At 39.0% G+C, this 26,312-nt stretch overlaps 1 long non-coding RNA gene and 1 pseudogene across 1 annotated transcript in view; one reads left to right on the top strand and one right to left on the bottom strand.

Moving 5' to 3' along the window:
* The window catches only part of LOC102153595, a 272,842-nt gene that overhangs the window by 77,961 nt on the left and 168,569 nt on the right, over positions 1-26,312 (bottom strand). The window lies entirely within an intron of this gene.
* LOC100686374 lies at positions 18,182-19,026 on the top strand (annotated as a pseudogene).

Here is a 26,312-nt window from a genome sequence, read left to right on the forward strand (position 1 = left end):
TTATTATGTTCATAAGAAATCAAAACTTGTTTTTTATATACCTGATGTCTACCATTATTTATTGGCTAAAATAATGTAATGATGAAGAGGTAGAGAAAGAACCTCTATCTTTTATTTTCCTGCAACTACCTAGAACATAAGCCTAGAGGGATCAGAAATCCACCAAATCCTCTGTGCTGCTGAAGTCATACTTAAAAGCCAGTGGCCGGTAAATTTTGTACTTCCTGATTCTCAGTGGCCAGAGGCCATTGTCTTAAGAATCTCTTAGTCACATAGTAATTGAATAAGAACCTCTACACTTGACTTTTCCCCAAAAAAAATTCTCTAAGAAAGTGTTCTGGAGCATTATAGAACCATGATAATATCAGTGTCTTTCAAAGACCAAAGAGTAACACAATCATTATAGTCGGGTTTATTGATTAATTACAGCCAGAAAGAACACACGTTGTGGAGACCCACGTACATCTCTTGGTAAGAAGGTATTAGAAAAGGCATTATAGATTACTGGACTATGGTAGATTTGGGGGAGGATTCAAAAAAGTGGGGCTTTGCTTTGAATTAGATGCTGTCAGAAACCAGAGGTAATTTGCACATCTTGAATCTCATCTAGAGGACAGGAAATGAGACTGAAGCTATAACTAGTGAAAAAGAAGTAGTCACTCATATGAACCAGGAAAGTGGGATATTTGATTCTTTTTGTGATTCGGGGAATGTGTGTGTTTTTAAAAAAAATACTATTTATTTATTTATGAGAAACACAGAGAGGAGAGAGAGAGAGAAGCAGAGACACAGGCATAGGGAGAAGCAGGCTCCATGAGGGGAGCCCGACGTGGGATTCGATCCTGGGTCTTCAGGATCACGCCCTGGACTGAAGGCAGCACTAAACCCCTGAGCCACCCGGGCTGCCCCAGGGAATGTGTTTTTGACTGTGGTCAGACATGACCGCAGAGTGGTCTTGTTTTCTTTTCTTTTTTTTTTTTTTTTCTTGACCACTGTGTTTGAGTCTGATGCTGGTATTCTACGAATTGTTTCTGTTCAACAAAAGATCACCAAGACTCTGCTGTGAATGCCAGGCTAGCTCCCAGCTGCAACTGGCTGCTTTTCTCTTTCTTGATAATATTGTCCCACTCACACCTAAGGGGAGACTTGGCCTCCTGCTACCTAAATCCACAAAGAGTTTGCTTCCACTGGCTGTCAGCAATCCATCCTCCATGCTGGCTCCAAAGAAAAAAGTCTCTGGGAGACTCATGTCATTCAAAGATTTAAATTAAAGCCTTAATTTGATTCTTCTCTTCTCACAGTATATTTCTCACCTTGCTCCATTTTCTGAGGTGAGTAGGGACTCACGTGAAAAAAGGCATCATATTCCAGATATTTAAGAGTGGCACCCACCCATTAGACTGGATGCCAGTTACATCTTGGGGGACCCTTGCTATGCCCAGCTCTAACTCTTTAATGGTTAGATTTTAGGGAGTATGAGGTATGAAGAGAAGAGACCAGGGTTAGGTCTGAAGTAGGGAAAGCACTTGGGAGCTGGGAACAGTGGTTATCACCAACTCATCCAGAGATGTTGCAACAACCTGGGGAGTTTGTTCTGGTACCTACCTCTAAGCATTAGCATCACCCTTTCTTTGAGGTAAACAGCATTCATCTTTGAGACTTTCTGGCATCAAGAATGACAGAATAGATTTTATTTATTTCTGTTTTGTAAAAGAATGACCCCAATATGGTTTGTTTAACTGTTTTAAAGAACAAAGATAAAGATGAAATATTTATGTATGTGTTTTAAAGATCCTAAAGTTCTCCTTTGCCTATAAAAATATATTTGGTTTTCTTTAAAGATATAATGCCTCTAGTCATAACTAAATGCATAGCAAATTCAGACACATTTATGAACTTGGAGATTACTACACTGGCTAATGGTTAATTAGTCAAACAACTTTTTAAATAATGTGGTCACTTCAACAACAAAAAAAGAGCAATCTGGTAGCACCCAAGTCAAGAGTAGACAGGAAGGAAGGATGCGGATGTTACTGGTTAAGATCTTCTCCCACATTAGGAATTCTAACTACCTAGATTTTGACCAACCCACCACTAATCTTACTCCTTTCAGCTGAAAATACAATTGATTTTTTAAACTAATATTAGCTATTATTTTAATCATTTGATGTTTTAAATTTAAAATCATTATTGCCCACACAAAATATTTCTTAAGTATTAACTAAGGTTAAGCAATTATTTCTTTAATTCTGTTGGCCTGTACTCATTGGTAAAAATGACCTTCAGAGAAGAACTTTCTTAATTTAAGCTCATTCTGATTACACATCAGACTGTGGAGTAAAGGATTTGTCAGTTACTATTGCTGCCACAGGCTTCTAAAACATTAAGAATTTTTTTTAAAGATTTATTTATCTATTTATGATAGAGAGAGAGAGAGAGATAGGCAGAGACACAGGAGGAGGGAGAAGCAGGCTCCATGCTGGGAGCCTGACGTGGGACTCGATCCCGGGACCCCAGGATCACGCCCTGGGCCAAAGGCAGGCGCTAAACCACTGAGCCACCCAGGGATCCCCAAACATTAAGAATTTTTGCTAAAGAATTCTTATTTTTTATTCTAAAAGACTTTAGATCTTACAGAAGAATCACAAGAAATCTACAAAGTATTTCAATGTACCCTGAAAAAATTCAACTGGAAACATTTTGCCCCATTTGCTTCTTACCTGTGAGTTTTCTGAATCATCTGTTTGAAAGGAACTTGCTGACACCATACCACTTAACCCTACACACTTCAGAGAATGTTTTCAGAGAAGAACATGATTATCAAATTAAAGAAATTTTACACTGATAAATTATTATTGCCATATTCAGATTTCAGCAATTTACTTAATAATATTCCATACAGAAATGTTTCCCTCTGACCCACTGTGTTTACTTTTCATGTCTATGTTCTTTGTCCTGAGTGACACTGGCATTTTCCAAAAGTACAGGACAGTTGTTTTTTAGGATGCTCTCAGTTTGGGTTGGCCTGATGCTTCCTCATGATTAAATCCAGGTTATGCACTTCTTGGCAGAAATGTCAAAGAAGTAAAGCTGTGCCCTTCTCACAGCATGACATTAGGAACAACATGGCATTTTGTCCCACTGTTGGTAGTGATGAAAAATAGAATTTTCTTTTAACCGGGTATATTAACATTGCTTTTTGCCCATATTGTGAAAACACTTACTGACTTCATAAAATTAGAGTGACTTGCATGTCATGACTCATTCCTTAAGATCTACATCTCTATTGCATATCTTTTCTACTTCCCTAGAACAACTGGGTTCTGCCCATTTATTTTCATTCCCCTTGAACAGATTGGGAAAGAATAAACAGATTGACACAGACTGTTGTCAGTGTGGTGATGACTACAACCAAGAACAGGTCTACAAAAATATCCAGCTTGTTCAACTTTCCACAAGATAGCCTGCCTGGGTCCAACATGCCAAAAGCAATCGGGCTTGGAGGATATTTTTAGAAATTGATTATTTTAGCTTATTTCTGAAAGGAGACAAGCTGCCACAGTGGAATACACATTAAACAATGCATTAACGACCTCAAATTTAGAGCCAGCTGCAGTAAAAATGGAAAACAAAATCCTGCCCATAGACAGTCATTTTGCAAAGACCAAATCTTGAGACTGTAGAGTCATTTGGTTGTGCTCTCCAACTACTATGTGGCAGAGCTAAACATGAAACCTTTCCCCAAGATTTTTTTCATACCCATTGCCTAAATATCTCCCAGAAAGGAATTTTCAGAGCTTCCATTGGAAATTGCTTCCAGAATCTCAGGATACTTTTAGATATGAGAATATAATTTGGGGCACCTGAAATCTTTCCCTTATTTTTTCTTGTCTCAACTATGAAAAAGTAAAAACAATTGGTCATTCCTAAAAAACATGGAGGTGGGAACACGTGGTCAGGGAATGGGCAAGGGGCCTGAGAGGGGAGTCCAACCCACTGAGTTTTTATTTGGAGAAATATTTAATCCCTACAAAATTCTTACTACAAACCTCTGGATCCTCTATTATAACCTCCATGAAAACAGGATAATGTCTTTCCTACTGCTGTCTTCCTAGATTCCCAACAGTACTGGACACATTGTACTTTTTTTATCAATAAATGTTGAATGAGTGCACCAATAAACAAAAGTCTTATTTTGCATTCTAACAGTATTATTTGTGGTTGCTCACATTGTAGCTCTATCGTACTGCACTAACATACTCATTTTTCCCTTTTGTCAATACATTATTCATTCTATCATCATTCATTGTGTAATCTATAGATGATATTAAACATCCTATCTGTATAGAATAGAATTAATATGTGAATGAAAAACAGAAATAATCAAGTGATTCGTTCTGAATTGTAGATCAGTGTTCTGATATTCTAGTCAGCTTCTGCTATATAAGAAGCAAACACAAAATTTCAGCAGCAAGCAATAAAAAGCATTTACTAGCTCACAAGTTGGTGGGTTGGTTGGAGTTTAGCTAATCTAGATTGTATTCAGAAAGGTGCCTCTGCTGATTTCAGGTCTGCATGTTTATAAACTAGCTTAAGCTTGTCTTTTCAAGCTTCATTACATCATGTCTGCTAATATTCCATTGGTCAAAGCAAGTCATAGGCCAAACCCAACACCAGTAATGTGAAAGAGGGCGTTGCCCACATAAAAGCAAAGGGAGGAAATGGATATATGTAGAAAGTAATTTAATTTATAACACCCTAGCAACACAAACTAGCTCCTAGCTTTTTTCCTACTTGTGAACTATAGAATTAAACTTCGATTTTTCCAAAATATCATATTCTCTCTAACCTCCTGCCTAGAATAATCTCCCACACTTTCCTCTCCTCTTATGCTATTAGACCATCTCTATCATTTTCCAGGCTAATGCTTACTCCTTCTTCCAAACTATTATATTCTAGAAGCATCTCTAGATCCTAGAATCTAAGAAAGTTGCCAATCCCAGATCTTCCCATATATCCCCATATCCCCTACACTTCCCCCATGGCACCTACCATATGTTTGAAAATTGCCTATTTCTCTCTCTTCTCATATGACAATCTCTGTGAGGGCAGATTCCATCTTGTGTATTCATGTCAGTGCCCCCAATCTCTAGATTAGTGACGGATACATACCAAATACTCAGGAGATGTTTGTTGAATAACTTGGATAGTTACTCATCCCTTATGAAACACGATCACTGACCATACTACACAAACATTACCCACTGACATTTTGTCTTTATCCACTTTTTTCTTATTATAGTTAAAAAATAAAATCATTTTAAGTTCTGCTTATGAAGAACTACAAGTTCAAATACATGAGTTCTGATTTTCAATCTGAGCAATGTACCCCACTCATCTGTAGATAATCTGATGTTCACTGGAATTTTCATAACACAAAAAAAGTGAACTATTTGGATTAAAACTACACCAGACATTGTAGTTTGAGTCCTCTGTGGGTGAGAACATGTTTTTATATTTTAAAGCATTTATATTTAAAAATCCCCAGGACACCTGGGTGGCTCAGTTGGCTAAGTGTCCAACTCTTCATTTCAGTTCAGGTTGTGATCTCAGAGTCATGGGATAAACCCTCACATCAGGCTCCATGCTCAGTGGGGAATCTGCTTGAAACTATCTCTCTCTCCCTCCCTCTGTCCCTCCCCTCCTTCTCTAAAATAAATCTTTGGGGAAAAAAAATATTATTACATCAGGAGACTGACCACTGATGTTCTAAATTGGAACTCTCAGTTTTATTCAAGCAAGTAACTTTCCCTCCTTCTAAAGGTCATCCCTAACAAAACCCCCAGAACAAAATGTCCCCCAATGACAGAATACTTAAATAAATTTTGCTTGTAGCAAATCAATGCAGCCTGCCAATATAAATACAGTTTACGTTGGTCTTTCACAATCCTTTGTAAAAATATGAGCTTCTCATGCAAATTTACAGGCTTCTAGACTACATGTGAAGGGTCTATTTAGCATCATTGCTGAAAATAATCACTTCATCATAAATCCATTCATCAAAACTAAACCAAACTTGTCCCTCCACTAGCATGTATCTATTTCCCCAATACATTACAGTACGTTCAATGAACATTAAATTCACAATGACAGTGATTTTCAGAGAGAACATTTAGCAGTATATTCTCGAAAGTGTTTACTTAGACTTACAATATGATGCTCCACAACACTTTGAAAGGGACTGTTAAGAGGATTTCAACAATCCACTGTGCCTTCCAATCAATAACTAATTCATCACTACCAAATGGCTTCTTCAGCACAGAGCCACAAAAGAATCAATGGAATGGAACGAGTATTGCAGTGTCTCCATATATTCACTTAGCTCTGTAGAATACTATTTGTGAGAGGCTGGGAAAAATCATCAATGAGTTCTAACAAGCACAACTAAAGATAACTTCTCATGATGCCTATGACTATTTCTTGTAGCTTTAGTTCTGATTTGATGATGTCTGGAGACAGTTTTTGGTTGGCATATCATGGAAGGGCAGTGCTACTGGTATCTAGTGGGTTGCGGTCAGGGATATACTACTTAACATACTACAATGCACAGGACCATACCCCACCCCACCCCCCCACACACAACAAAGATTATCTGGCCCATAATGTCAATAGTGCTGAGACTGAGAAACTTTACCTTATAGAAAGTTAAGAGATGTGAATTCTAGAACTACAGAACTGCTGCCCAGTACAGCAGCCACCAACCATATGTGACTATAGAGCCCTTGAAATATGGCAATTCCAAATTGAGATGTGCTGTAAGTGAAAAATACACACCAGATTTCAAATATGTAGTACAAAACAAAGAATGTAGAATATCTTAATACTTTTATAATGATTAGGTATTGAAATGAAAATATTTTGGTTGTATCAGGCTAAATAAAACACAAAATTAATTTCACCTCTCTCTTTTACTCTTAAAAACGTTTATCAGAAAATGGTAAATTACATGTGTGACTCTTGTTACATTTCTTTTTGGACAGCACTACGTGTTCATATAAGATGAATATAAGTACAAAGATGTATTTAATCAGATGTGAGATATACGGGGGCAAGATGTAGTTTCCTTATTTACACTGATTTACAAAACTGGTCAGAGATGATAAAACAGTCTTTGGGCTGAATTTTTTTCTTTATAACAAATGGTTAGAATAATTCAGTAGCAAAATGTTCCACAGCTCAGACTTCAGGAATATGGCAGAATGAGAGGATCCTAAGCTTAATTCGTCCAACAGATACAATTAGATACCACTCGCATTAATGTAAATAACCCTTAAAATGACCTAAAGACTGGCAGAACAAACTCCACAACTAAATGTAGAAAAGGCCGTACTGAAGAGGGTAGGAAGGTGATAGGTCTGAACACATGAAGGAGGGAGCCATGGGCAGGGAAAGAGCGAGAAACAGACTGGCACACCAGCAAGCCTGCAAGGGGAAGAGGAATCCCATAGTATTTGGCTTTGAAAAGGAGAGGGGTCAAATTCTGTGAGCTCACAGTGGGACTTAAAACCTGGAATTTTAAAAATCATCAGGCTCAGCTCTGGGAGAGCCAGGAGGGAGGCTACAGGAAGCTGAGTCCCTGCCCTTACAGAGATGGCCTCCTCCTGCAGCAAATCAGCATGGACCTGCGGGCACCACACCTAGCCCCTCATTCACCTGCAGACCTGCCCCCTCGAGGACACCCTGGCCAGAGCCCACCCAAAGTGGTGCCACAAGCCTGTCAGTGTGTAAGCCCTCCAAAGTGACTCTCGCTTCCAAGAGAGGAAGATAACGACACACACCAGTCCAACTGCAGCCCAAGAAGGAGCAGTGGGCTAGGGACAGCCACTGGGTCTAACTGCAATCCTTGCCCACCAATAAAAGCTTCTCAGGGGACAACACAGAGAAAGCACCTTGCACTTCACTGCTATTGCATCTCCGATAAATACATGGTCTGACTCAACTCAAGGTCAAAGTGGCCCCAGACTAGCCTGCTAAACCACACAGGGACCAATCGCTGCACACAACAGGCAGAGAGAGCCATTACAGATGACTGGACTGAAAACAAATGCAGCTCAACCACAATAGCAGGGTACATGCAACAGACATAGGAGACACCTCTGAAGTGCCAGGCTCTGGTGAACAGAAGACATTGCACTGCAGAGCACTACAGGATCTTTTCTTCATAAGGCCACTTCTTTCAAGAGCAGCAGACATACCTGACTTTCCTAACACAGAGAAACAGACACAGAGCTACACAAAATGAACAAAGAAACATGTCCCAAATTAAAGAACAAAAACAAAATCACAGGACGAGAACTCAATGAAATGATGCTAAATAAAAGCAACCATAAAACAAGTAACAAAATGACAATAAGTACATACTTCTCAGTAGTTACTTTGAATGTAAATGGACTAAACACTCCAATTGAAAGGCACAGGGTGATGGAATGGATAAAAAAACAAAACCCATCTTGATGCTGCCCACAAGAGACTCATTTCAGGCCTATATACACATGCAGATTGGAAAAAATTTATCATGCGAATGGAAGTGATAAGAAAGCCTGGGAAGCAATACTTGCATCAGATATAAAAGGCTTTATTTTTTTTAATTTTTTTAATAATAAATTTATTTTTTATTGGTGTTCAATTTGCCAATATACAGAATAACACCCAGTGCTCATCCCATCAAGTGCCCGCCACCCAGTCACCGCCACCCCCGCCCTCCTCCCCTTCCACCACCCCTAGTTCATTTCCCAGAGTTAGGAATCTTCCATGTTCTATCTCCCGTTCTGATATTTCCTACCCATTTCTTCTCCCTTCCCCTCTATTCCCTTTCATTATTATTTATATTCCCCAAATGAATGAGACCATATGTTTATCCTTCTCCGATTGACTTATTTCACTCAGCATAATACTCTCCAGTTCCATCCACGTCGAAGCAAATGGTGCGTATTTGTCAGATATAAAAGACTTTAAAGATTGGCACAAGAGGGATCCCTAGGTGGCGCAGCGGTTTGGTGCCTGCCTTTGGCCCAGGGCACGATCTTGGAGATCCAAGATCGAATCCCACATCGGGCTCCCGGTGCATGGAGCCTGCTTCTCCCTCTGCCTATGTCTCTGCCTCTCTCTCTCTGTGACTATCATAAATAAATAAAATAAAATAAAATAAAAAAGATTGGCACAAGAGACAAAGTAAGACACTTCTAACCATAAAGGGAACAATCCAACAAGAAGATGTAACAATAGTAAAAGTTTCTGCATCCAACATGGGAACACCCAAATACATAAAGCAACTAATAACCAACATAAAGGAAGTAATCAATAGTAATAAATAATAGTAGGGGACTTTAACACTCTACTTACAGCAACAGATAAGATCACACAAACAGAAAATCAACAAGGAAACAGTGGCTTTGAATGACACATTGGACTAGACGGACGTAACAGATACATTCACAGCATTCCATCCTAAAAGAGCATAATACACATTCTTTTCAAGTGCACATGGTACACTCTCCAGAACAGATCATAGAATAGGCCACAAAACATGTCTCAACAAATTAGAAAAGATTAAAATCATACCATGCTTCTTTTCTGACCCCAATACTATGAAACTAAAAAACTGACTACTGGGAAAAAGATCTCAAAAACTACAAATAGATGGAGGTCAAACACCACACTACTAAGCAACGAATGGGTCAATCAACAATCAATGAGGAAATCAAAGAATACATGGAGACAAATGAAAACAGAAATACAATGGTCCAAAATCTTTGGGATGCACTACAAGTGGTTGGAAGAGGGAAGTTTATAGCAATACAGTCCTACTTCAAGAAACAAGAAAAATAACAAATAAACTAACTTTCCACCTGAAAGAGCTAGAGAAAGAACAACAAAACTCATTCCAGTAGAAGGAAGGAAATAATTGAAAATAGAGCAGCAATAAATGAAATAGAAACTAAAAAATAATAGATCAATAAAACTAGACAATCCCAGAATTCAAGATATACTACAAAGCTGTCATCACCAAAACAGTATGGTACTGATACAAAAATAGACACATAGATGAAGAGAACCCAACAGAAAACCCAGAAATAAACCCACAATTATATGGTCAATTAATTTCTGACAAAGCAGGAAAGAATATGCAATAGGAAAGACTCTTCAACAAATGGTGTTGGGACAAGTGGATGGCTACAGGCAAAAGAATGAAACTGGACCACTTTCTCACACCATATGCAAAAATAAAATCAAAATGGATGAAACACTTAAATGTGAGACCAAAAACCATAAAAACCCCAGAAAAGAGCACAGGAAGTAATTTCTCCGACACTAGCCAAAGCAACAGTGTTCTAGATATGTCTCCTGAGGGAAGGGAAATAAAAGCAAATATAATCTTGGGATTACATAAAAACATAAAGCTTCTACAAAGTACAGGAAATGACCAACACAACTAAAGGGCAACCTACTGAATTGGTAAGATATTTGCAAATGACATAACTGATAAAGGGTTAGTAATCAAAATATAGAAAACCCAGGACTGATGCAACTCAACACCCAAAAAAGAAATAATCCAATTTAAAATGCGTAGAAGATATGAACAAACCTTTCTCCAAAGAAGACACCAGATGGCCATCAGACACATGAGGAAATGGTCAACATCACTCATCATCAGGGAAATACAAATCAAAACCTCAATGAGATGCCACCTCACACCTGTCAGAATGGCTAAAACCCAAAACACAAGAAACAACAAGTGTTGGCAAGGATGTGGAGAAAGGGGAACCCTCTTGCACTGCTGATGGGAATGCAAACAGGTATAGCCTCACTGAAGAACAGTGTAGAGGTTACTCAAAAAACTAAAAATAGAAACACCATAAGATCCAGTCATCCCACTACTGTGTCAACAGTTTAAAAAACTAGAAGGTAAACAAACGTTTCTGAGAGGAAAGCACAGTAGCCACCTCATTAAAAATTAGATCAATTAAAGTGTCAGTCATCAGACTTGAAACCTTCTAAACGAAATACCACAGGGACAGTGCCGCAGGGTAGAATCCACAGTTCCCTTCTTAAGGATCCACTGAAAACCACAGTACAAGCTGACAGAAGCGTTAACAGGTGATGACAACGAAGGAGGATAGTCCGAAGAAGAGTTCCCAGTGAAAACTGGCACCATGGAGGGTAGGGCTTGGAAGTGGGAACATATAAAGGCAGCATTTAGGCCAATAATTCTGAGAGCAATCCTATCATGGAGGAGACACCAGAGCAGCTCAGAGCTGAAACCAGCATGGGGTGTGTGACTTCGATAACAAGACTTGCCTGGCTACAGCTGTGCAATAATGTTGGGAAGGGCTCAGCAATGACACAAACCTCTCCATCTTAACAACTAGGAAGAGGATTTAGAACTTTATTCTGCAGGCAATGGAGAGCCAGGAAATGCTATGGCAGGGGGTTTTGGGGGCATGTAAGAACAACACGGGGCACGGACATGGGATGGACTGCAGAGAGAAGCTATGGCACAAGGATGTGCAGTAGGAGGCAGTGTTGTTTCCTATGGTGTTTTCCACAGGAACCGTACAATTGACATTGTCAAACATAGTGCGCAAGTGTTCCCTTCTCACCACTCCCCTGCCAACACTGGGTATCTCCTGTCTTTTTGACAATAGCCAATCTGGCAGGTGTTAAAAGCTGTCTAAAGGACATAACGAACAGGCAACAGGTTTCACCTTGAACCTCAGTGAATGGCTATCTGGCCTCTGGCTTCTGAAATGAGGTGTGTCACCAAACACCATCCGTTCATCCCAGTACAGCAGGAGGAAGACTCCATATTCATGTAAAAGAGACTTTATTATTGGTCTATTATTTATTGTCATAAAAAAAAACACTAAACAAAGGTACACTCATCTTTTTAAAGTTAAGTACGCCAGCAGTGATGCCTTAAGAATTATTCAGCACCAAAATGAGAACTGGTAAGGGCATTCGATATTTTGATACAATATATCCTGTTTCCTAATCTCCAGACACACAGAGACCAACAATGAAGCCAATCTAATTAGGAGGCAGTAGGAAGTATATGTTCCTTGGAAAAAGAAGAACAATTAATTAAAAACAAAAGACAGAGATAATATTATCAAAATATTATTATTCACTGAATATTATTAAACACTTTCTGTAGGTCCAATATGTTTAGAGTAGGACCCAAGTTTTCATGTGACATGGAAATACAAACATAAAGGAAATTAAGAATGAGTTGTTTTTTTAAAAAAAATCAATTTGCATAAAATAAGAAGAAAGCTAAACCTCAGACTTCAAAGTATCAAAATGACTGCCAGTGTCATTGAAGACTGATCAGGGGGTGCTAAAGAGAAGACAGGAGCAAACAAGCCACCACAGGATTGTGCAGCAGCTAGAGATTTGCTAATGAGCCAGTAAAAGCACACTTCTCAAACACAAGGGGCACTGAACCAAAGGCACAGAACTTGGCTCATCATGTGCAAGAGAAGTAAGAGTAAACCAGCTGGCAGGGGCGCCTGGGTGGTTCAGTAATTTGGGCATCTGTTTCTGGCCCATCATGAGCCCTGCATCTGGGCTCCCTGCTCAGCGGGGAGTCTGCTTCTCCCTCTCCTTGTGCCCCTCCCCTTGGCTTGGGTGCTCACTTTCCCTCTCTCTCTCAAATAAATAAATAAAATCTTTTAAAAAAAGAAAAAAGAGTAAACCAGCTGGCAGCAGGAGCTTCCTGTACCAAATCAGCTCCTAGAAGCAGAAAAAAAGTAGAATTAAAGGAAGAATCCCATGGACAAATTATATTTGCTGGCATTGTCCTATCTCAATGGCAATGAGAAAAAGAAATTTAAATTTTTAACAAAGAAATTTTTAAAAATCAGCCTTTGTCACTTGCTGAGAAGTAAAGGATAAATAAATTTCTACATCAGATATCCTGGCATATCATCTTGCCTTGTTCCCATGAAAATGTCCAGAAATAAAACATAAAACATATATATGAGTAGAAATCAACAGCTCTCTTATATGTAAACAACACAAATTAGAAGATGTAATTGTAGACAAGGCAGCATTGAAAATAGCAAAAATAAATATAAAATGTCTAGAAATACACTTAAGAAATATGTAAAAACTTTAGAAAGAATATTTTTAAGTTCTTCCAGGGGAGAGGAGAAGAAAATTTAAACACATGAAAGGCATTCCAAGTTCCTGCATATGAAAAATCAACATCAAAATATAACTGCCTCTAAATCTATCTAAAATAGCACCCAGCCAGGGTGCCTAGGTGGCTCAGTAGCTTAAGTTTCTGCATTTGGCTCAGGTCATGATCTCAGGGTCCTGGAATCAAGAGCCTCATTGGCACACTGCTCAGTGGGGAGTCTGCTCCTCCTCCCACTCCCTCTTTCTCAAATAAATAAATAAAATCTTAAAAAGGGTCACCTGGTGGCTCAGTGGTTGAGCATCTGCCTTAGGCTCAGGTCACAATCCCGGAGTCCTGGGATCGAGTCCTACATCAGGCTCCACACAGGGAGCTCTTGCTTCTTCAGAACTCTGCCTAGGTCTCTGTCTCTCTCATGAATAAATAAATAAAATCTTTAAAAGGAAATAAAATCTTAAAACCAATAATAAAAAATAAAATAGCACCCAACCAATTTGTTTTAGAAGTCTGGTATACTGATCCTAAATTCTATAGTGAACCATAAGGTAAGTAAGGATAGAACAAAAATCTAAAGTAACTGAATTATATGATGAAACCAACTCCATAAAAAATGGGCAAAGAGGGATCCCTGGGTGGCGCAGCGGTTTGGCACCTGCCTTTGGCCCAGGGCGCGATCCTGGAGACCCGGGATTGAATCCCACGTCGGGCTCCCGGTGCATGGTGCCTGCTTCTCCCTCTGCCTATGTCTCTGCCTCTGTGTGTGTGTGTGTGTGTGTGTGTGTGTGACTATCATAAATAAATAAAAAATTTTTAAAAATGGGCAAAGATTTTAACAGATACTTTACAGCGGATACTCAAATGGACAGTGGAACATGACAAAATGTTCAGACTCATTAGTCATCAATAAAATGCAGAATAAAACCACCATGTAGTACCACCATACACCCACCCACTATGTCAGAAAATTAATAAGACTGACCTTCAAATGATGCTGAGGATCAGAAAAGCCAGAACTCTCACACATGTTGGTGGGAGTGTCAAAGAGTATAACCACCTTGGAGAAAGGACTTGGGGGGTACGAGTGTTCTTAAAAAGCCAAAAAATATGGGGCACCTGTGCAGCTCAGTTGGTTAAGCATCTGCCCTGGGCTCAGGTCAGGATCCCGGGGTCCTGGGATCCAGTCCCAAGTACCTGCTGAGCAGGGAGCTTGCTTCTTCCTCTCCCTCTGCCCCTCCCCCTACTGATCCGTGGGTATGCACACTCTTTCTATTTTATTTTTTAATTTTTATTTATTTATGATAGTCACACAGAGAGAGAGAGAGAGGCAGAGACACAGGCAGAGGGAGAAGCAGGCTCCATGCATCGGGAGCCTGACGTGGGATTCGATCCCAGGTCTCCAGGATCGTGCCCCAGGCCAAAGGCAGGCGCTAAACCGCTGCGCCACCCAGGGATCCCTCTTTCTATTAAATAAATAAAATCTTTAAAGAAAAAAAAAAGAAAAGAAAAGACAAAAACTTACCCTATGACTGAGACACTTCACACACATATTTATCCAGTCCCCACAAAAAAGGAAGAGAAAACATATGGGCAACAAAATGAGCTGTGCGATAATGTTCAAAACAGGCAAAAACTACAAGCATCCCAGGTCTTGACTAATAGGTAAATAAACAGACCAAATGTGGTGCATTCATTCAACGGAATACCACTCGTCAATAAAAGGAAACAAGCTACAGATACATGAAACAACATGCTTAAGTCTCAAAAACGTTATGCTCCTGAAAGAAGCTTTCCGCAAAAGAAAGCATACTTTGTGGAGTCAGAAGAGCAGTGGTCTCTGTGGGAGTAGGGCTGGGGACAGACTGGCATGACGCATGAAGTAATTTTCTGGGGTGATGGTAATGTTCTGTATCTTGGTAACAGTCTGGGTTACATAAGTACATGCATTTGTCAAACCTCAGTGAATTTCACTGTATGTAAATCTTGGTTCAAAATAAAAAAAACTACTACTATAAGAAATTGCTAAACTCTAGTTAATGACAAGGCAATGCTAAACTATTTGGAGCAAGTATACTGATGTCTTCAATTTACTTTGACATGCATCAAAAAATATGATGAATTAGTGTACAGAACAATGAATAGATGCATTAGATATGTGTTAAAAAAGGTTAGTAAAATATTGATTGAATACATGTGGTGGGTAAATGAGTGTTCATTGTAAAATAATCTTGACATTGCCACATGCTTGAAAATATTTTTAATAAAATGTTTAAAACTGGGAGGCCTGGGTGGCTCAGTGGGCTGAGCGTCTGCCTTTGGCTCAGGTCATGATCCCAGGGTTCTGGGATCCAGCCCCTCATTGGGCTCCCTGCTCATTGGGGAGTCTACCTCTCCCTCTCCATCTGCCTCTCCCCCAGCTCAGACTCTGTCTCACTCTAGTGTACTCTCTCTCTCAAATAAATAATAAAATCTTTTTAAAAAAATGTTAAAAACAGTGTAAAGAAACTAGAACAGTGATGAAGGAAGACCAGCCCCATCATATGCTAAAATTTATGTTCCATATTAACTTTAACATAAATAGGAAAAAAGACCAAGGGAATAGAGTAGAAAATTTCTATTCTGAAATAGAACCCGCAAAACATGAAAATTTAGTGCTGTCCAAGGAGTATAAAATTTCAGTTACACAAGATGAATAGGTTCAAGAGATCTATTGTAAACATTGCGCCTATTGCTAACAACACTGCACTGTGCACTTAAAAATGTAAAAGGGTAGAGATCTCATATTAGGTGTTCTTACACAATAAAAAAATTACAGAAACATAGTATATGTTACAGGTGACAACTCAAATCAGGAGAGAAAAGTTGGATTATTTAATAAATAGCATTGAGACAAATGGGCTGCCTTCTGGAATAATATATTTGGATCTATGCCTCACACCTTGTGCCAGGATAGCTTCCAAACACATCAAATACTGAAATATATATAAAATGTAGAATGTGGTCATGAACTGAAAGAAAAAAAAAATTTTAAAAAGGAAAATCCTTCTTTAACACCAGAGGGGAAAAGTCCTTTTTAGCTATGACCAAATGCCAAAAGTCATAACAATACTAATGAATTCAACCATATAAAAGCCAGCACTCTTACAGCAAAACTCTAATAAACTCAAATACAGATGACAAACCAGGAGGAAACTGTAATATATCACACAGTTAATTTCCTCAATAAATAAGCAGCTCATAGATATAATGTCAGCAACTCAATAGGAAAAACAAAAAACACAGGAAAATGATATAAACAGAGAATTCATGGAAAAGGAAAGACAAATGGTTTTTAATCCCATGAAAAGATCCTCAACCTCAAGCACAATAATTGAAAAAAATGTATCTTTGTGTAGTTTTAATTTGCATTTCTATCAGAAGTGAAAAAAAGAATGCTGTAGAGTGTATAATTCACTTACAAAAGGAGAAAAGGAGGGCGCGCACACACACATATACATAACAACACACATAAAAATGTGTTTGTACATATTTTTTAAAGCTCCAGAATGGAACACGAGAAATAATAACATGGATTACTTGTTCAGAGTGATAGGAGTTTTTTTTCACAGTATACCCTTTTATACTTTCTGAATTTTTAATCATGTAGTTGGATTACATACTAAAAATTAGACTTAAAAAAGTAAAAAGAATTCTACTGCAAACAAAGGCAACAACAGAGTGGGAGACAGCCTGAGCTCCAGCCAAACTCTGCCACTAATTAACTGTGTGAACTTGGGCCAGTCCCTTAGAATCACTGGCACATCTGGTTGCAAAGAATCTCAGAAAGATTCTCATCCCTCCTCTTGTTGTATAGAATAGGAAACAGAAACACAAAATAAATTAAATGACTTAGCAACATCAAAGGCGGTCAGTTTACAGCAGAACCACAAAAGCTATCAATATGTCTGTCCATTTCTTCTTGTTTGAGATGGGAGTCCTGCAATGGATGCTAGCAGACAGTTTCTGCAAATCACACAATTGACAGAGGACCTGGATCCAGAGTGTATGCAGAACTCTCAGATTCCAACAACAAGAAAGTAAGCACCTAAAAACATGCTCAACATCTTTAGCCATCATGGAAATGAAAATTAAAAACCATAGCAAGATACCACTATGCAAAAGACAACACCAGATAGTGGAAAGAATATGGCATGATTTGAATCCTTACGCGTTGCTGGTATACAAAATGCAAAAGGGTACAACACCTTGGAAAACAGTTTGGCGGGGCACCTGGGTGGCTCAGTTGGTTAAGTATCTTTCAGCTCAGGTCATGATCTCAGGCCTGTGAGATCCAGTCCCACATCAAGCTCCTCGCTCCTCCCTCTGCCCCTCCCCATCCCCATTCCCTCTCTTTCTCTTACCAAAATAAGTAATTAAAACAACAACAACAACAATTTGAAGGCAGCCCCACTGGCTCAGCGGTTTAGCACTGCTTTCAGCCCAGGGTGCGATCCTGGAGATCCAGGATCGAGTCCCGCGTCCAGCTCCCTGCATGGAGCCTGCTTCTCCCTCTGCCTGTGTCTCTGCCTCTCTCTGTGTGTGTCTCTCATGAATAAATAAATAAAATCTTTAAAAAAATAAAACAAAATAAAATAAAAAACAATTTGGCAGCTTCTTATAAAGTTAAACATATACATACCATATAACTCAAAGACCTGTATACAAATGTTTATAGCCATTTTATTCATAATCACCAACACACTAGAGAAACAACTCAAATATCTTTCAACTACTGTACATCCACCTAATGGAATACTATGTAGCCCTAAAGTGAACAAAGTATTGATACATGCAACAACAGGGATGGGTCTCACAGGTATAATGTTAAGTGAAGGCAGGCAATCTTAAAAGGCTACATAATGCAGTTTTGCTTCCAAACATCCTGCTCACCAGTACACCAGGGGTTGGAAAAAGCACAGTAGGCAAAGAACTTGCATCAAGATCAGGACTGAAATGCATTAATGTGGGTAATTTAGCTCAAGAAGTCTGATCAACAGATATCATGGAGTCTGGCAAGATGGCTTCTCCCAAGAGCATGCTGAAAGATGCACAGATGATGGCACAAATCCTGAAGGATATGGGGATTACAGAAAATGAGCCAAGGTTTATAAATCAGATGTTCGAGTTTGCCTTCCGATATGTGACCACAATCCTAGATGATGCAAAAATTTATTCAAGCCATGCTAAGAAGGCTACTGTTGATGCAGATGATGTGCGGTTGGTCATTCAGTGTCGTGCTGATCAGTCTTTTACCTCTCCTCCCCCAAGAGATTTTTTTATTAGATATTGTAAGGCAAAGAAATCAAACTCCTTTGCCATTAATCAAGCCATATTCAGGCCCAAGGTTGCCGCCTGATAGATACTGCTTGACGGCTCCAAACTATAGACATAAGTCTTTACAAAAAAAGGCATCCACTTCTGTGGGAAGAGTAACAGTTCCACTGTTAAGTGCTGGTTCGGTTACTAGCAGACCAAGTACTCCCACTCTTGGTATACCAACCCTACACACCATGTCAGTGTCAACTATAGTAGGGACTCCAATGTCCCTCACAGGGCAGAGGTTTACAGTACAGATGCCCACATCACAGTCCCCAACTGTAAAAGCATCAATTCCTGCAGCATTCACAGTTCAGAATGTTCTGATTAATCCATCATTAATTGGGTCTAAAAACATTCTTATTACCACTAACATGGGGTCATCACAAAATACTTCCAATGAATCATCAAATGCATTGAAAAGAAAACAAGATGATGATGATGACGACGACGACGGTGACTATGATGATTTGTAATCTAGCCTTGATGTTTATAATATGTATACTTGGCCTTAAATCCATTGTACTGAGATTAAACATGTATGCTGGGTATTTTCAAGTTGTGTTGTAGAAAACTTAAATGGTATTTAGTGAGTAAATATAGTTATCCTTTCCTATTAAGATGTTGGGTTTTCTTTAATAGGATTAGTAATTTCATTATTCATTAGCCTCTAAGTATAAAAAATAAAATTGTTGTTCATCAAAAAAAAAAGGCTACATAATGCATAATTCCATTCCTATGTCTTTTTTGGAGAAGGGAAAATTGGAGGAATGGAGAAGAGATCAGTAGTTGTCAGGAATTCTGGCAGGGGGAGATGCTGATGAAAAGGGGAACCTGGAGGAAATCTGGGGTGCACTGAGATTGCTGTCTCATGATTGTAGTGGTAGCTGCCCAACACTATGCATTTATCAAATCCACAGAATTGTATATACTACAAAGAGCGGATTTTACTGTGCGTAAATTTACACGTAAATTTTTTTTTAATGGAGTCCTGAGTCACCTGCTCTCTGTGGCTCTTTCCATCTCTAAAAATATAAAGATTCTTTCATTTTCAGAGGTTAACAATTCACTCCCAAAGACTGGCAGGGATTTGTATTATATGTGACCCAAAAAAATTCTTATCATTTTTCTTTTGAAAAAAATAAAACCGAAGTAACTGTGAAATTTATAGAACAATGACAATGTAGAGAAAAGTCCTGAAAAGGATGTCAAAATAATGGTTCAGAATTTCATCTCATCTGGAAGTGCTACACAAATAGAAAAGTAGAGCCAGTCCCAAGTTTCACTGTCTAAAGTTTGCTACCATATTGCTAAATTCCTTTTTATGTAAAGATGGAATCACTTGTTGGATAAAGTCTGGATCTCCCTCTACACATCCTTCTGCCTCCATCAAAACATTTTTTTGTGACACTGGATTGTCTAGAGAGACATCACTCTTTGAGTCATTTCTTGTTTAGTTCTGCTTTTTTGTCCTATCAACTTCACGCAAAACACTCCTCATACAGTGTTTCATACCTTTTTAGGGTTATGTATCCCTTTGAGAATCTGATTTAACCTCCAACTATATTTGCAAGGACTTTAAAAAACCAAAACCATAAACACCCCTACACACAATCCTGGTTATAATGTTGGGCTCAAGGGTTCTGAGTCCTGTGAATTCCAGGATTCCAGGCATGTAGAGCACAGGCTCCTGTGGGGAATCCTGGCTTCAAATCCTGGATCAACTGTATAATTTAGGAAGGCAAATTCCCAAGAGGCTCATTAGGCTGTGGCCATGGGGTGGAAGAACAAGGACCAGCCTTTAACTCCTCTGAGTTAGACATCTCTCCATCACTCAGAGAGCTCTGGAAATCTTAGCCCATGGTACAAATGTAAGGTATCATTTTCAAGTCATTTCACTGTGTCCCTGCTACTCACGGCGATAAGCCAAACCTTTTTATTGCTGAGATATAAAAAAAAATGCTAAGGGAAAAATAGAAAGGCATTTATTTATATTATTGTAAGCTTTTAAAAATGATTTCCCCTGAATAGGCTATTTTCTTCTTTTCTGTCTGGCTATTACCATGTTTATCTTTGGGTTGTAAAATATATGTTTGCCATTTGTCTGAAGAACCGTGCAACCCTCTCCAATCCATCACACAGCCCTACTCCTACCAACCCTCACAACTCGTCAGGAAAACAATTGCCTGATTAAACAATCACATCTCAGGAAGTGCAGGGAGCTCTCAGCCAAAGTGCACCCCCACCACTACCACCATCAAAACGCAGTAAGCATCATCAGACACCCGGGGCAAAGATCAAGATGAAATAGGAGTTTTCAAAGGAAAAATCACCCACTTCACAACCAGCAGCTTTTGTTAATGCTATTTTCCAAGCAATTATGTGAACTAATTTCTGGAAGATGATTGGATTCTTTCAGCCTGATGATTCAGTGAAATGAAAACCAGAGAGAGACACAGAGAGAAAAAGGGAATCATTGGGTGATTGTTCTCCAGACCACAACTCAACCTACATAATCTATGGGCTCCCCTGAAGCAGTTATTGTGGGTAAAGTGCCCACTGATCATTTATTTTAAAATATCCATGGTCAGATTAGCAAACTGCAATCCATAGCTTCTGCAAGTCCTGTGACCTAGATTTCAATATAAGAAGTGGAACTGAATTGAATCCTATCTCTGCTACAGTGAAAACATCCACATCCTTGACACACTGTTACTTGAGATCTAAGTCATCAAAACTCAGTTTGCTCATATATAAAACAGGAAAAAATAGGAATTGTGTTATATGGTTTTTATAACATACACACATATACATACACATACATACATATTCAAACTCATACACGTGCACCCACACATATATGTGTGTATACATAGAAATATACCAATATAAACTTTTTTTTAGATTTTATTTATTTGAGAGACAGAGTGAGCATGCACACATGAGCAGAGGCGGAGGAGCGGAGGGAGAGGGAGAAGCAGGCTCCCTGCTGAGTAGGGAGCCTGATGTAGGACTCGATCCCAGGACTCCAAGATCATGACCTGAGCCAAAAGCAGATGCTCAACTGACTGAGCCACCCAGGCACCCCCAATATAAACCTTTAAAACTCTTAAATCATTCCTTAGCTATAATATGATTCCCTGGGCTTATAGGGCTTGATCTAATCACTGTCCCTGGTTGCAGTGTTTGTGGTATTTTAGTTTTGTCATTTAGCTTTTAAGACCCTCACAACTGCCAAACACCTTCCAGGTATTTTGTCCAACCTAAATTACGTCCAACTCTTAGTCCTCTGAAAGGCTGGTACAGCAGTTCTTGTTGCATGGCTGGTTCTCTACTGCCCTAGAGCTCAGAAGTTTGGTGACTGGACCAAGTCCACACACACTCCAGTGTTGCTGAGCTGCCACTCAAACTTCAAGCAAAGCCCATATTCTTTCTGTCTGCTACACTTCCTCATCATCAGGAGCACCAGACAAGAAGTTCCCCGTGGATTCACCCAAGGAAAAGGCTTAAACACTAAGACATCGAAGAACAGAATACCCCTCAGACTATTTTGTTCCAAAATACTCTGCCTCACCCGGGCAGTGGAGAGGAATTGAAATGCCAGCAACCAGGGTCAAGCACTTCAGCTTACTACTCACCCAAGACTGTACCACACTCAAACCAACATGGGCATGAACATCCCAAAGCCTATCCAGCGACCTTGGCCAGGTAAGAAACCCCAGCACTGAGACCCAGAACACAGCCTTGGGTGTTACTTATTAGTGCCAAAGCCCAAAATTCCATGCTGCCAATTCTCTGTACTGACCATCCACTTCCTCTTTGAATCCCTCCAATCTAACATCACCAAACTCCACCTCAAAAGAATTGTCTTGATATTTACTTTGTTCACAACGAACCACTCAGTTTCTGTCATTAACTGACTTTCTCGCTCTTGTCTCAGCTTGTAAGATGCTGTTATATGCTTGTCTAGCTTTCTCTTTCCAGGTCTCTAACTTATAGGACAGTGGTTTCTAAAATTAGTCCTTGCCCTTCTGATCTCCTTATTTTCCCCTTCACATTTACTCCATGAAGAAATCGTCCTTCCTCACAGCCACCCAAATTTCCTCTTTGGTCTCCCAAATTTCTGCTTCAATACTTTCATATGCCCACATATCCAAACTATCTCATCACCTCAAACTCAACATTTCAAAGCCAAACCTTCCACAATCCTCCCAAAATGTTTTCTTTCTTAATACCCCCATTTGTTAACAAGGACAAACTCCTTTCAGCTTCACAATTTTTCATTTTCCCTGTCTTTTGCCACTCATATTTAATCAGCTGTATGGTTTTTTTAAGATTTTATTTATTTATTCATGAGAGACACAGAGAGAGAGGCAGATACATAGGCAGAGGGAGAAGTAGGCTCCCCGCAGGGAGCCTGATGTGGGACTTGATCCCAGAACCCCATGATCATGACCTGAGCCAAAGGCAGACTCTCAACCACTGAGCTACCCAGGTGCCCCTAATCAGCTATATGTTGAATCAATCACGTTTTTGACATGTTTTCTCCCTCATTCTCACTCTCCCTTCCTTCTGGAACTCTAAATAAATTTATGATATAACCAACCATTTTAATGTATCTTCCTTTTCTTTCCTTCCATATGTTTTCCATATATTTATTTTTAAATATTATTTAAATTCAATTAATTAACATATAATGTATTACTGGTTTCAGGTCAGTGATTCATCAGTCTTATATAATAATACCCAGTGCTCATTGTATCACGTGTCTCCTTAATGTTCATGAAGCTCAGACTATATGGAAAATATGTTTTCCATATATTTAAACTCTGACCTGCCCTGAGTGATTTTTGTTTTTTTTTTTTTTTAAGATTTTATTTATTTATTCATGAGAGATATGGGCGGGGGGGCGGGGCAGAGACACAGGCAGAGAAAGAAACAGGCTCCATGCAGGGAGCCCGACGTGGGACTCAATCCCGGGTCTCCAGGATCACGCCCTGGGCCGAAGGCAGCTCTAAACCACTGAGCCACCGGGCTGCCCCCTGAGTGATTTTTGAAAGTTCTTGCACTCTCTCTCTTCAGCTTTACCTAATCTACTCTACTCTACTTTTGACGTTTTTACTTTCGGTTGTTTTTGTCTTTAGAATATATATTTCATTACCTTTCATATCTTCAAAGCCAATTATGTCCATTGTCCCTCATCACTGATTCCTTTTTCTATTTATTAAATTCACTACGTTTATAGTCTGATTATTCCAATACTGAAGACTTCCTGGGTCTGACTGCTAGTAGTGACTTTTGCTGATTCTCACTCATGGCAGCTTATTACAAGTAGCACTCTACCCAGCTGCGTCTTTAAACCAAAACTGTGTCCAGATATTGCTAACTACTGAGAAGTAACACTGCTTCTTGTTGAGAGCTACAGAGTTAGACAAATGCATACACATTCTGAAAATCCTCTGGAAGTGCCTATATTCTGACAAGCCCTCCTTGATAACCTTGACCCACATTTGTTTCTCCCTCACTAGGTAACTAATTTATATCATATTCAAATCTGAGAGGTCAAACTGTGCAAAGTGAAAATTATTGTCCTATTATTTCATATTTAAGAAATCTACTTCAGAATCATTTTATTTTTCATCTCACCTAGTTTAAGTATAGGCAGGAGCTCCCAAATATTTCTCTGATGTGACCAAAGGGAAAATTTTAATTCAATGCTTTTAAAAATTTTGGTCAAATCATCAGTGTGTGTCCATTGACTGAGATAACTCAGCAAATGGAGGTAGAAATATGAAAAAAATCAAATTAGTTCTTTGCTTTCAATAAATTTATTAAGTATTTATATAAGAGTCAACTTCAAACACCTAATTTTTAATAATTCAATTGATAATCCTAAAAGTACACATTAATAATACTACATTTGAGCTACTTAAAAAACTCCATATGTCATTTGGTTGGCTTTTAAACCTGAATCAAATTTTAAATAGCCTTCAAAAGTGTTAGGAATACTTTTCTCTTTTCTTGCATAGAAGACAAACTGGCTAATGAAAATCGTTGGCTTTAGGTCACTCAGCAGGAATTAATCAAGAGATATTTGAATAAAAGTCATTAAGTGGCTTATCACACAAGACATGATTAAGACATAATGATTATCAGTAAGCATAAATGTGAGTAACTGGCCTAAAAATGTCAGTGGTATTCAGTTAAATTCTAGGAACAACCCTCAGAAACATTTCCCATCTGTATCTATATTTATACTGGCAATATAAATTTGACTTTGGAAAATCCAAAAACTATGCTGATATTTAAATAGAAAATTATGCTTATTTATGTGTTTTCATTTAAGTTAAATCAGACTTTTCAAAGCATATCTGATCACATTTCTCTTTCAACTTTTGTTACATGGAAAATGATTCCATAGCACTAGGAATGTTGTGTTAGTTATAAACATTTCCAATAATTTCCATTTTTTCAGAAAGTTATGTCCTCAGCACTGAGTTCTCAAATGTTAGCAGGTGTTTGAGGCATCTGAGTTGGAGGAGCTTACATTTTTGTACACATCCATTATGGCTTAATTCCTTATTCACATGATGACCAAACTCCTGACGATCAGTTCCACATATTCATGTTTGGTGCCACAGACAAAACTAATATGTTTGGCTGCTTTTTTTCTCTGACCTGATGTCACACTCATACAGCCAGGAAAAGGATGGCACTGAGGGAAAGGGAAGAAAAATGAAGATTGTCTCTCTTGAAACAGGTCATGATTGTATTAGTACCAAAGGACAGGAGACATCCAAAATTACACAAACTCTACCACCAGCTAAAGAATTTCAGCTAGAATTTCCTTATTTGCATCCTGTGGCTAATTTAGTCATAGACCTTACTCTTATCCTGCGTCACTATCATGCTCTGATAAATTGACTACACAGGGTTGCGACCTCTCTAGATCTGAGCCTCTGTCTCTCTGTGACTGTATTTGAACTGAATTCCTGAATATCATCAGACAGGCCAGTGTATTGATTAGATCAATCAATGTTGATTAGATCTATCCAAGCTGTCCTTCCCAACATTGAGATTTATAAGCATCTCTAGACCTGTCCATGTCCTGATTCCCATGGATTGCCATCTCAGGGAAAGCCAGTGCAAGAGAAGCAACACTGAAGTCAATATTCTGTGAGCCCATTCATGTTTGTCTTGTTTCACTCATAATAACAGCAGTAGAGTAAGATTCGGGAATCCCTTAGCTTGGTAGAGGTGTCTGCTTTTTTGTCCCCTCATTTCCACTTCCTACGCCTTGTCAGGCCTGATGTGGGTTCACAATCATTCTTCTCCCGCCAAATCTGTAGGGAATTTCACAAATTCTGCTTTAGGAGCTCAAGAAAAGGCAAGTCAGTTGTATTGCTTGTCTATCTTAAAACTATGTTTTCATTTCTAGAACTTGGATTCTTCTGTGTTCGTTGGTTAGACCAAATCATAAATCCCAATGTCCTAGAGCTCATCCCTTTGGTCTCAGACATTATCTTAAATACCAGACTCTATTCTAGTTCTAATATTTGTCTTCCATTTTCTCAAGGGGCTGCTGTCCAGTCTGATCCAGGCAAGTATTGGGGAACCCACAATCTGTCCCTAATCCCATCCCACCCCAACTGTGTTTCCTGCCAGCCAAGACTTCTCTCTCTCCCTATGTTTAGGATACCTGGATTCATATCCTGACTCTACCACTTGCTAGGTTATCTGGCGATCTACTTAACTTCTTGAA

The sequence above is a fragment of the Canis lupus genome, chromosome X (assembly GCF_011100685.1).
Source record: "Canis lupus familiaris isolate Mischka breed German Shepherd chromosome X, alternate assembly UU_Cfam_GSD_1.0, whole genome shotgun sequence".
Classification (NCBI taxonomy): Eukaryota; Metazoa; Chordata; class Mammalia; order Carnivora; family Canidae; genus Canis; species Canis lupus.